Source organism: Castor canadensis, chromosome 14 (genome assembly GCF_047511655.1).
Source record: "Castor canadensis chromosome 14, mCasCan1.hap1v2, whole genome shotgun sequence".
Taxonomy (NCBI): Eukaryota; Metazoa; Chordata; class Mammalia; order Rodentia; family Castoridae; genus Castor; species Castor canadensis.
In genome coordinates this window covers 107,943,637-107,955,859 of record NC_133399.1, presented here as the reverse complement: position 1 = coordinate 107,955,859, position 12,223 = coordinate 107,943,637, and the positions used below count along the sequence as shown (strand labels likewise).

The 12,223-nt window shown below is 43.9% G+C and overlaps 1 protein-coding gene across 1 annotated transcript in view; it reads right to left on the bottom strand.

Annotated features, from left to right (window-relative positions):
* Prss55 (serine protease 55) overlaps nucleotides 1–12,223 on the bottom strand; it is a 65,314-nt gene that overhangs the window by 12,426 nt on the left and 40,665 nt on the right. The window lies entirely within an intron of this gene.

Sequence of the window (12,223 nt, the reverse complement as noted above, 5' to 3'; positions counted from 1 at the left end):
ACCAAGCTAGAGCTCTGTGCACTCTTAAGGTGGTCTCCTGGTGGCCAGTTTGCTAATTCGTGAGCTGGCATCCACTCTCGCCCTTGCCCCTAATGCTCACCACAGGTTGGATGACAGGAAGCGAGGAGGACAGGTGTCCTGCCCAGCCCTGCCTGGGTCAGCTGCTCTGGCCAGTAGGAAAGGAGTCCACATACCAACATCTGCCCTCACTGTGTGGGCAGCGAGCAGCAGGACTGAGAACAGGAGCACGGCCATGGGGAATGCTGTGTGCTGGGAGGGTAGGGAGGCCAGGCCGAGGGGAATGACTGTGCAGCCTCCTTAAGGCCAGCCTGGCTACTGATGTCACAATGGGCTTGGGCTGAGAACTCAGGCTGAGATCATGCAGGCTTCTTTCCGGTCATTTGGTTTCTGAGAAGGTTCACTGAGGGCCTCACTGGAAGGCTTTCTTACCTGAGTTTCTTTCCTACTGACCTGGCCTCTCTGCCTTCACCCTGCCCTCCAGGGTACCTGGTTTTCAGCTCTAGTCATACCCAATGCTTCTTGACGGTCATGTGCCTCCCCCGCTACAGAACCTGTCATTCAGGCCAGATAAGGCCAGAGGATTGGCTGCCAGGTTGGGACTTAGAGAATGGAGAAGAGCCCCAGAGGCCCAGAGGCTTCTTCCACTGATGCCCTGTGTGATCCAGGGCCCTCTCCCCTTTCTCAGCTCAGTCCCAGAATGGATCTCACAGGCTTTGTTTAGGGGTCACGGCCTCGCCTCAGTCCCTGTTCAGAGGGTGAGAACAGTCCCACCATCTTCTCGATTTATTCCACGTGGTTCTCCAGTCCCCTGATGGGCCTGTCTACTCCAAAAGATGCAATGATCAGGCTCGTGGAGATGGCCAGCCCGTGGCTTCACTGATGTCAGCTGCTCAGTGGGATTTGGACCTTACTATTTAAGTTTCACCTCTTCCTGCACTGATTTGAACAGACTCACCAAGGTCCTCTGAGCATGGTCCGTCTGGCCATTGCCAGGCCCAGTGGTTGGAAGGGAATTACGTGCTCATTTCAGTTCCCAGACTGTGGTCAGCCTGCGTGTCCACCCAGCCCAGTTGTGCCCTCTGGTTTCTCACCTGCAGCAAAAGGATCCAACATTGCCTCAAGAAAAGGATGCTGGGGAGCTCAAAGTGAGATCATGTGACCAAGAGGTGGCCCCCCCTCCTCACTGCACCAAAGGTATGGCTCTGGCTGTTTCTGGAAGAAGCCAGTCCAGGATACTTGATCTTCTTTTTCTCCCGTCAGATGGCTCCCTGGAGCCAGCTGTCCTCACCACTCAGGTGCTCCCTGGCTGACTTCCTCCTTTGCTAAGTTTCTGTTGGCACTGGGGATGGGGTGAGGAAGAGCGGAGACCCAGCCCTGGGTCTGGCTGGGGAATGGATGCAGACAGCTAATCCCAAGGACAGGCAGGCAGGGATGATGACTTTGTCCTCTGTAAATGGATGCTACAGAAGTAACTTTGCAAAGTCTCAGCTCAGCTGGAGAAAGGTCATTTTTCTTCTGAAGACCCCCTTGGGAGTCTACATCCCTCTCACAAATATATTCTTCTCTGTCCAGCCTCATTCTGCAAAGTTCCTCCAATGATGGATTGCACCATGCCCCAAAAGGTAGAGAGACAGACAGATGGAACCCAGCTACAGACTGTGCCCTGCATACTCCCGCAGGGCACCATCCCTGTCTACTAAAATGGGGAAGGACTGCCCTAGCATTGGGCAAGCCTGAGGCCTTATGCAGAGAGAGCAACTTCAACTTCAGTGCTCAGAAGGAATCTGCAGAAAGTCAAGGAGGTAGAGGGCACAGGATGAGGTCACCAGGAACCGTGGCATTATCTTACTGACGTCATTCAAGTGCTGGCCAATGGTGCTGACTTTGACGTGCAGCCTGAGGAGCCAGGTCAGTGTAGGTTAGGAATACCAGATGTAGCAGGATGCCTCCTTAAATCTGAATTTCTGGCTAATGATAATTTTTTTAATGTAAGTGTACCTTATGCAATGTTTGAAACATACCTACGCTAAAAACTTCACTGTGCTCTTAAATTCCTGTTTAACTGGTGTCCTGTATTCAATCTGACAACCCGAGTGCCCATTTCTAGGCTTAACCTGCAGATCCTGATCGAGGGGACTGGGGTGGCTGGGTGGGACCAGGAACTGGGTTTAAGCACTTCCACAGCTTCTTCCAGATGACAGCAGTGTGGTTGTCCCTGGGTATTGGAGTCTGGCACACACCTGGGAAATCTGGAGGGCAAGAGCTGGCTGACTGCTTTGACTCCAGGAGGAATGCTGGGTAAGGACTCCCCTGAATCCATGGCTTGTCTTGTGACCCAGTGGGGCTTGCACAGGGAGAGAGCTGCTTGGGTGGTCCTAGAATATATCTCATAGGACTTCCTGGAAGGAAGGAGACCTCAGGAGGAGAAAGAGAGGGATGTACACCAGACACTTGGGACTGAGAGAGCTAAAAGCAACCTTGGTACAGAGGTAGCCCCTCCTGAGCCACCAGACCCATAGGACAGTGAGTTGATGCATGGGCTGGCTCATGTTAACCTGCACCTGCCCCTGGTCTGGCAGGAGGGTAGCTGAATGTTGAGTTGGAGTCACATGCCAAGGGGACAAGGGGAAACTGAGGCTGGGTTTAGACTCAATGACTTAGGAGCGTTTTTGTGTGAACAGAACAAGTCTTCCCACTGCATGGTGTGAGAAAGGACAGTGGAGGGTGGTAAACTAGGCTTGATTCTGATCTGTGAGTTGCTCTTATTTAAAACAGTAGTCCCATCCCCCATTTCATTCCCAGCACCTTTGTCATAGGGCTGTCCTTACGGCCAGTGGGAAGGTCTACTAGATGAAGCCTCAAGGGTTCCCAATTACAGTGGTTCACTGTAATGAGCTGAACAAGTCACCTAAGGAAGCAGATACCAGGTAGGACTGTCACAGTTCACACACTCCTTAGAGTCTCACCCCATCCATAACCAGTGGGTCTTAACTGCTTCCTTCTGAGCCAGGGACTGGCCCCTGAAGCTCTTCCAGTGGAGTAGTTTGGGCAGCCATTATCTGTAATCACACCAATCCTCTATTATCACTGGCCTATGAAGTTACTTATAGACAGGAGGACCTCACCAGCATCTAGCAAGGGCCAAGGCCACAGATTGTGGAATGATGCATCTTGTCTCCTCTCCAGCATTCACCTTGGGACTTGCTGTTCCTAGAACTGTCCCTGTGTTCACAGTACATTGTGACATTGAGGAGGTGGCCTGCATTATGGTGTGGGCTCAGGGGTCCTCCCACCTTCAAATCCAGCTTCTACCACTTTCATGCCAGGGCTTGGGGTTCCCTAGCTTCTCAGAGCTTCACTTTCCTTATCTTTGCATGAGGCCACACATTTGCCAGGACAATGGTGTAGACCTTCTGCAGCCCAGGTCACTACCTAACTACCAACTTTGCATTTGGAATCAGTGACAGGTCATAGTCTCTGACTTGTCTTAACCATGTCTCAGAGGTCAATTTGCCACCCTCTCTGTTTCCAGATTAGGCACCTTTGGTACAGGAAGGAGGTGCTGATTCACTCTGAAGACTTTTTTTTTATTGTTTTATTATTCATATGTGCATACAAGGCTTGGGTCATTTCTCCCCTCTCCCCCCACCCCCTCCCTTACCACCCACTCCACCCCCTCCCTCTCCCCCCCACCCCCTCAATACCCAGCAGAAACTATTTTGCCCTTATTTCTAATTTTGTTGTAGAGAGAGTATAAGCAATAATAGGAAGGAACAAGGGTGTTTGCTGGTTGAGATAAGGATAGCTATACAGGGCATTGACTCACATTGATTTCCTGTGCGTGGGTGTTACCTTCTAGGTTAATTCTTTTTGATCTAACCTTTTCTCTAGTTCCTGGTCCCCTTCTCCTATTGGCCTCAGTTGCTTTTAAGGTATCTGCTTTAGTTTCTCTGCGTTAAGGGCAACAAATGCTAGCTAGTTTTTTTGGTGTCTTACCTATCCTCACTCCTTCCTTGTGTGCTCTCGCTTTTATCATGTGCTCATAGTCCAATCCCCTTGTTGTGTTTGCCCTTGATCTGATGTCCACATATGAGGGAGAACATACGATTTTTGGTCTTTTGGGCCAGGCTAACCTCACTCAGAATGATGTTCTCCAATTCCATCCATTTACCAGCAAATGATAACATTTCGTTCTTCTTCATGGCTGCATAAAATTCCATTGTGTATAGATACCACATTTTCTTCATCCACTCATCAGTGGTGGGGCATCTTGGCTGTTTCCATAACTTGGCTATTGTGAATAGTGCCGCAATAAACATGGGTGTGCAGGTGCCTCTGGAGTAACCTGTGTCACAGTCTTTTGGGTATATCCCCAAGAGTGGTATTGCTGGATCAAATGGTAGATCAATGTTTAGATTTTTAAGTAGCCTCCAAATTTTTTTCCAGAGTGGTTGTACTAGTCTACATTCCCACCAACAGTGTAAGAGGGTTCCTTTTTCCCGCATCCTCGCCAACACCTGTTGTTGGTGGTGTTGCTGATGATGGCTATTCTAACAGGGGTGAGGTGGAATCTTAGTGTGGTTTTAATTTGCATTTCCTTTATTGCTAGAGATGGTGAGCATTTTTTCATGTGTTTTTTGGCCATTTGAATTTCTTCTTTTGAGAAAGTTCTGTTTAGTTCACTTGCCCATTTCTTTATTGTTTCATTAGTTTTGGGAGAATTTAGTTTTTTAAGTTCCCTGTATATTCTGGCTATCAGTCCTTTGTCTGATGTGTAGCTGGCAAATATTTTCTCCCACTCTGTGGGTGTTCTTTTCAGTTTAGAGACCATTTCTTTTGATGAGCAGAAGCTTTTTAGTTTTATGAGGTCCCATTTATCTATGCTATCTCTTAGTTGCTGTGCTGCTGGGGTTTCATTGAAAAAGTTCTTACCTATACCTACTACCTCTGGAGTATTTCCTACTCTTTCCTGTATCAACTTTAGAGTTTGTGGTCTGATATTAAGATCCTTGATCCATTTTGAGTTAATCTTGGTATAGGGTGATATACATGGATCTAGTTTCAGTTTTTTGCAGACTGCTAACCAGTTTTCCCAGCAGTTTTTGTTGAAGAGGCTGCTTTTTCTCCATTGTATATTTTTAGCTCCTTTGTCAAAGACAAGTTGGTTATAGTTGTGTGGCTTCATATCTGGGTCCTCTATTCTGTTCCACTGGTCTTCATGTCTGTTTTTGTGCCAGTACCATGCTGTTTTTATTGTTATTGCTTTGTAATATAGTTTGAAGTCAGGTATTGTGATACCTCCTGCATTGTTCTTTTGACTGAGTATTGCCTTGGCTATTCGTGGCCTCTTGTGTTTCCATATAAATTTCACGGTAGAGTTTTTGATCTCTTTAATGAATGTCATTGGAATTTTGATGGGAATTGCATTAAACATGTAGATTACTTTTGGGAGTATCGACATTTTTACTATGTTGATTGTACCAATCCATGAGCATGGGAGATCTCTCCACTTTCTATAGTCTTCCTCAATCTCTTTCTTCAGAAGTCTATAGTTTTCCTTGTAGAGGTCTTTCACATCTTTTGTTAGGTTTACACCTAGGTATTTGATTTTTTTTTTTGAGGCTATTGTAAATGAAATTGTTTTCATACATTCTTTTTCAGTTTGCTCATTGTTAGTGTATAGAAATGCTAATGATTTTTCTATGTTGATTTTATATCCTGCTACCTTGCTGTAGCTATTGATGATGTCTAGAAGCTTCTGAGTAGAGTTTTTTGGGTCTTTAAGGTATAGGATCATGTCGTCTGCAAATAGGGATATTTTGACAGTTTCTTTACCTATTTGTATTCCTTTTATTCCTTCTTCTTGCCTAATTGCTCTGGCTAGGAATTCCAGTACTGTGTTGAATAGGAGTGGAGATAGTGGGCATCCTTGTCTGGTTCCTGATTTTAGAGGGAATGGTTTCAGTTTTTCTCTGTTAAGTATAATGCTGGCTGTAGGTTTGTCATATATAGCTTTTATAATGTTGAGGAACTTTCCTTCTATTCCTAGTTTTCTTAGAGCTTTTATCATGACAAAGGCTTTTTCTGCATCTATTGAGATGATCAAGTGGTTTTTGTCTTTGCTTCTGTTAATGTGGTTTATTACATTTATTGATTTTTGTATGTTGAACCACCCCTGCATTCCTGGGATGAAGCCTACTTGGTCATGGTGAATAATCTTTTTGATGTGTTGTTGAATTCGGTTTGCCATTATTTTGTTGAGGATTTTTGCGTCAGTGTTCATTAAGGAGATTGGCCTATAGTTCTCCTTTTTGGAGGTGTCTTTGCCTGGTTTTGGGATAAGTGTAATACTGGCTTCATAAAATGTGTTTGGCAGTTTTCCTTCCCTTTCTATTTCATGGAACAGTTTAAGGAGGGTTGGTATCAGTTCTTCTTTAAAGGTCTGATAGAATTCAGCAGAGAATCCATCAGGTCCTGGACTTTTCTTTTTGGGGAGACTCTTGATTGCTGCTTCAATTTCATTTTGTGTTATAGGTCTATTCAGGTGATTATTATCCTCTTGGTTCAGTTTTGGATGATCATATGTATCTAGAAATCTGTCCATTTCTTTTAGATTTTCAAATTTATTTGAATATAGGTTCTCAAAGTAATCTCTGATGATTTCCTGGACTTCCATGGTGTTTGTTGTTATCTCCCCTTTTGCATTCCTAATTCTACTAATTTGGGTTTTTTCTCTCCTCATTTTAGTCAGGTTTGCCAGGAGTCTATCGATCTTGTTTATTTTTTCAAAGAACCAACTTTTTGTTTCATTAATTCTTCGTATGGTTTTTTTAGTTTCTATTTCATTGATTTCAGCTCTTATTTTTATTATTTCTCTCCCTCTATTTGTTTTGGGATTTGCTTGTTCTTGTTTTTCTAGGAGTTTGAGATGTATCATTAGGTCATTGATTTGGGATCTTTCTCATGGCTATAAACTTTCGTCTCAGGACTGCCTTAGCTATGTCCCATAGGTTCCAGTAGGTTGTGTTTTCATTTTCATTGACTTCCAGGAACTTTTTAATTTCCTCTTTTATTTCATCGATGATCCATTCTTCATTAAGTAATGAGTTATTTAGTTTCCAGCTGTTTGCATGTTTTTTGTCTTTACTTTTGTTGTTGAGTTCTACTTTTACTGCATTGTGATCAGATAGTATGCATGGTATTATTTCTCTTTTCTTATATTTGCTGAGACTTGTTTTGTGCCCTAGGATATGATCTATTTTGGAGAAGGTTCCATGGGCTGCTGAGAAGAATGTATATTGTATAGAAGTTGGATGAAATATTCTGTAGACATCAACTATGTCCATTTGAACTATTGCATATTTTAGATCTTGTATTTATTTTTTGTTTGGATGACCTATCTATTGATGATAATGGGGTGTTAAAGTCTCCCACAACCACTGTGTTGGCGTTTATATATGCTTTTAGGTCTTTCAGGGTATGTTTGATGAAATTGGGTGCGTTGACATTGGGTGCATACAGGTTGAGATTATTATTTCCTTTTGGTCTATTTCCCCTTTTATTAGTATGGAATGTCCTTCTTTATCTCATTTGATCAATGTAGGTTTGAAGTCTACTTTGTCAGAGATAAGTATTGCTATTCCTGCCTGTTTTCGGGGGCCATTGGCTTGGTAAATCTTCTTCCAGCCTTTCATCCTAAGCCTATGCTTATTTCTGTCGGTGAGATGGGTCCTGTGAGCAAGAAATTGTTGGATCTTCCTTTTTAATCCATTTCGTCAAGCGGTGCCTTTTGATGGGTGAATTAAGTCCATTAACATTAAGCGTTAGTACTGATAGGTGTGTGGTGATTCCTGTCATTTAGTTGTCTTAGTTGTTTGAAGGTTTGATTGTGTGCACCTAAGTTGAGGTTACTCTCTACTGTCTTGCTTTTTCTTATCCTGTGGTTTGGTGCTGCCTGCCTTTTCATGGTTAAGTTGGGTGTCACTTCCTGTGTGCAGGATCCCTTGCAGAATCTTTTGTAATGGTGGCTTTGTGGTCACATATTGTTTTAGTTTCTGCTTATCATGGAAGACTTTTATTGTTCCATCTATTTTGAATGATAGTTTTGCTGGGTAGAGTATCCTGGGGTTGAAGTTATTTTCATTCAGTGCCCGGAAGATCTCACCCCACGCTCTTCTTGCTTTTAATGTTTCTGTTGAGAAGTCTGCTGTGATTTTGATGGGTTTACCTTTGTATGTTACTTGTTTTTTCTCTCTTACAGCCTTCAATATTCTTTCCTTAGTTTCTGAACTTGTTGTTTTAATCATGATATGTCGTAGGGTAGTTCTATTTTGATCTGGTCTGTTTGGTGTCCTGGAGGCCTCTTGCATTTGTATGGGACTATCTTTCTCTAGATTTGGGAAATTTCCTGTTATTATTTTGTTGAATATATTATGCATTCCCTTTGCTTGCACCTCTTCTCCTTCTTAGATGCCCATGATTCTCAAGTTTGGTCTTTTGATGGAGTCGGTGAGTTCTTGCATTTTCTTTTCACAGGTCTTGAGTTGTTTAATTAATAGTTCTTTGGTTTTTCCTTTAATTACCATTTCATCTTCAAGTTCTGAGATTCTGTCTTCTGTTTGTTCTGTTCTGCTGGATTGGCCTTCCGTTTTGTTTTGCAGTTCTGTTTTGTTCTTTTTTCTGAGGTTTTCCATATCCTGGGTGGTTTCCTCTTTAATGTTGTCCATTTTTGTCCTGAGTTCATTTATCCATTTATTCATCATGTTCTCTGTTTCACTTTGGTGTTTATACAGTGCTTCTATGGTTTCCTTTATTTCTTCTTTTGCTTTTTCAAATTCTCTATTTTTGTTGTCTTGGAATTTCTTGAGTGTCTCCTGTACATTTTGGTTGACCCTATCCAGTATCATCTCTACAAAATTCTCATTGAGTACCTGTAGTATGTCTTCTTTTAAATTATTCTTGTGGCCTTCATTGGGTTCTTTGGTATAGTTTATCTTCATTTTGTTGGAGTCTGGATCTGAGTATCTGTTTTCTTCATTCCTCTCTGGTTCCTGTACTAATTTTTTGCTGTGGGGAAACTGGTTTCCCTGTTTTTTCTGTCTTCCCATCATTGTCTTTGGTGTTGTTACTGTCCCTGTACTGTGTGCAATTAAGTATTTTCTAGCTTGTAATAATAACCATGGTAATATTTAGAGTGGAAAGGTGAGAGGAGATGGAAAGCAAGAAGTTAAAGAAAATGAAAAAACTAATAAACAGACAAGAAGGAGAAAACAAAACAAGGAATCAGACAAGAAAGTTTCAAAGGTATAAACAGGGAGCTTTAGTGTACTCATCGACAGTAAGCTGAACAGACATTAGAGAGACAGAGAGAGGATTGAAAATAAAAAATTAAAAAAATAAAGATAAGAATAAAAATAAAAAATAAGTAAATGAAAGAAATATACTTATGTATATAAAAATAAAATAAAACAAAATGAAAAATAGAAAATTTTAAAAAACCAGAAAACCTCCAAGTTCAAATGCAATGAAGTTTCAGTCTTAATAATTTGGGTGTCTGTCTCAGTCTCCAATCCTGGAGATGGTGCCTCAGATGTTGTTCTGTAGTTGTCTCATCAAAGGGGACACATAAAGTAGAACAAAACTGCACACACACACACAAAAAAAACCCAAAAAACAAAAAACAAAAAAAACCCCACCAAGTGTCCCAAGTTCAAATGCAATACAGTTTCAGTAAGTTTTTCAGCATGCAGGTGTAATTAGGTTGTTCTCTCATCAAAGGTAGGGAGAAAAGGAAAAAAAAAAAAGAGTCTGGAGACAGTTCTGAGAATGGTATATGCGGCTGTGGCTTGCCTGCCCGCTGCTGTCAGCCCGCTGTTGCTGGAGGCATTATTTATACAGATCTCTGGGGTGAGCTTAGCAGTCACCTAGCCCTGCAGGCTGTGTTTACTCAGAGTTTTCCCCTTTCCAAGCACTGGGGAAGGTGACACTGCATCCACTTTCTCAGGCCTGCGTGTTTATTTACAGTTCATGTGGGAAGTGGGTCTTCCCCCCTTTCCTGTGCAGTTTTCCTCCCACCGCCACTTTTACAGGCTTTCCTGCTCCTGATTACTGGGTGGTGCTGCTGCTCCTGCCAGCCGCCATGTTTGTTTACAGCTCATGTGGGAAGTGGGTCTTCCCTCCTCTCCTGTGGAGTTTTCCTCTCTCCGACACTCTCACAAGCTTTCCTCCACCTGGTTGCTGGGCGTGTGCCCCCGCTCCCACCAGAGCCTCTCCTGCCAGCCCAGCTTGTTTATTTACAGTTCCGGGAAGGATTCACTTCCTCCAGTCTTTGGCATTCAGTGCGCCCCACCTTCTTTCCCACTTGTCTTTATTGTTCTTATTGCTTATTACTCAGTTTCTCTTTTTTTCCCTGGGTGGAGGTTGGTCTGTCCAGGGGGCTATGCTGCTCTGGCCCAGGCTTGTCTGTGGGAGTACCACAGTACCGGGAAGCTCACCTGGTCTGCGTCTTCCCAAGCTGTCTGGGCGCAGGTGACTGGCGGCCTGGGGGCCCTCCTTGTTTCTTTGTTTAATGTGAAGTGGAGATACTCTGTGCCAGCTGGAGGTGTGGAGGGGTCAAAATTTTGCCTCTTCTCCATGGTTTTCCTGCAAAGTGTGTCTCCAGCGTCTCTCCAAGATTTCACTATAGGAGGCTCGCTTTCTGCTTCCTCCCTCTAGCTGCCATCTTGGGATCTCCTCTGATGACTTCTTGCAGGCAAGGAGTTCGCATTTGCTGTTACTTCTAGTGTGTGTGGAGCTAGGGATCGAACCCAGGGCTTCATGCATGCTAGGCAAGTGCTCTACCACCGAGCTACATCCACCCTTAATCTGTAGAATACACTCTCAATTCAGGTCAGGTCAGCCCCTTCCTCATTTCATGGAGCAGGGCAAGGCCTCAGACAAGTTGTAGGGCAATCTGTAATCACAGGTTACTGATAACCAAGTCAGGTTCCAAACCCATGTTTGCCCAATTCTGAAGGCACAGTGTGCTTTTAGAAATATAATCATTTCTAATTCTCACATGGTTTCAGTTAATGCTCCCAGAAATCTATGAGGGGAAGGGACACTCATGGACTTTAAATGACTTGCTCAAGGCAATATAAGCCATTGGCTGGGCCAAGACTAGAACACCTCAAGGTCATTCACAGTCAATCTCCAACTTGAGTGGGAGCTTCCAGACTTCTCCTGTCAAACACTCATTCCAACTTAATAAATACCAAGGGCTTAATATGTACCAGGCACCATTCCAAGGACTGGGAATATAGAGCAGAAAGAGAAGTCTCTGCTCTCATCGAAGTTGTAGTTGAGTGGGAGAGACAGACAGTGAACAAATGCTGAGAACACTGACTATGTTGGATTGGCATAAGATCGAAATCAGCAGATAGAGATCAGGCAACAGGGAGGCAGGTTGGGGCAGGGTAGCCTCACTGATGAGGTGACTGGGACTACATCCCACATGAAGAAAGGAGGGAGGGAGCCTTGCAGAAAATTGGGGATCCTGAGATAACCTGGGGGCCTTGTAGATATCTCTGTTTCAGGCAGTGAGTATTTCCTTCAATCATCATGTATTCATTCACTGAATGACAAGGACTTTGTTTATGAAAGAGAGAAGCTAGGGTGGTGGTCTTGAAGTAAGTCCAAAGAGGGAGCACTTGGGGTTGCTTATTTTGAGGGTTTTAAGAAGAGAGGAATGGCAAGCATATCTTAAGTGCTGATGAGGATGTGGATGAGGAGGAAGGGGTGATAGATGAGGGAGAGAGCCTCTTACAGGTAGTGGGAGGAGCTGGCAGACTCAGAAAACCCATAGAAAGGCCACCCTCAGTCAGGAGAGGCCTCACCTCCTTGGAGCCTTCTCTTCCCATTTTCTACTCAACACCTCTCATTTTCCTCCAGCTCTCTGGCAATCACCAGCCTCCTTTTCCAGCTCTGCCTCCTCCCAGTGACCAAGCATGTGGACAGCTCCTAAAGTTCAGTCTTCCCTCAGTCTTTGCACACTGTCCCTGGCATCGCCTCTATCCAGTGACCTCACAGGCCAATACCACTGCAGGTTACATTTCTGCCCCCAAGCTTTTGGATCTGCCTCTACACAGGGCCACCATCACTGTGCCTCTGTGACCAGCCTCTCGTCTTTACTGCTCAGCAGCCTGACATCTCTTTTCAAACATGG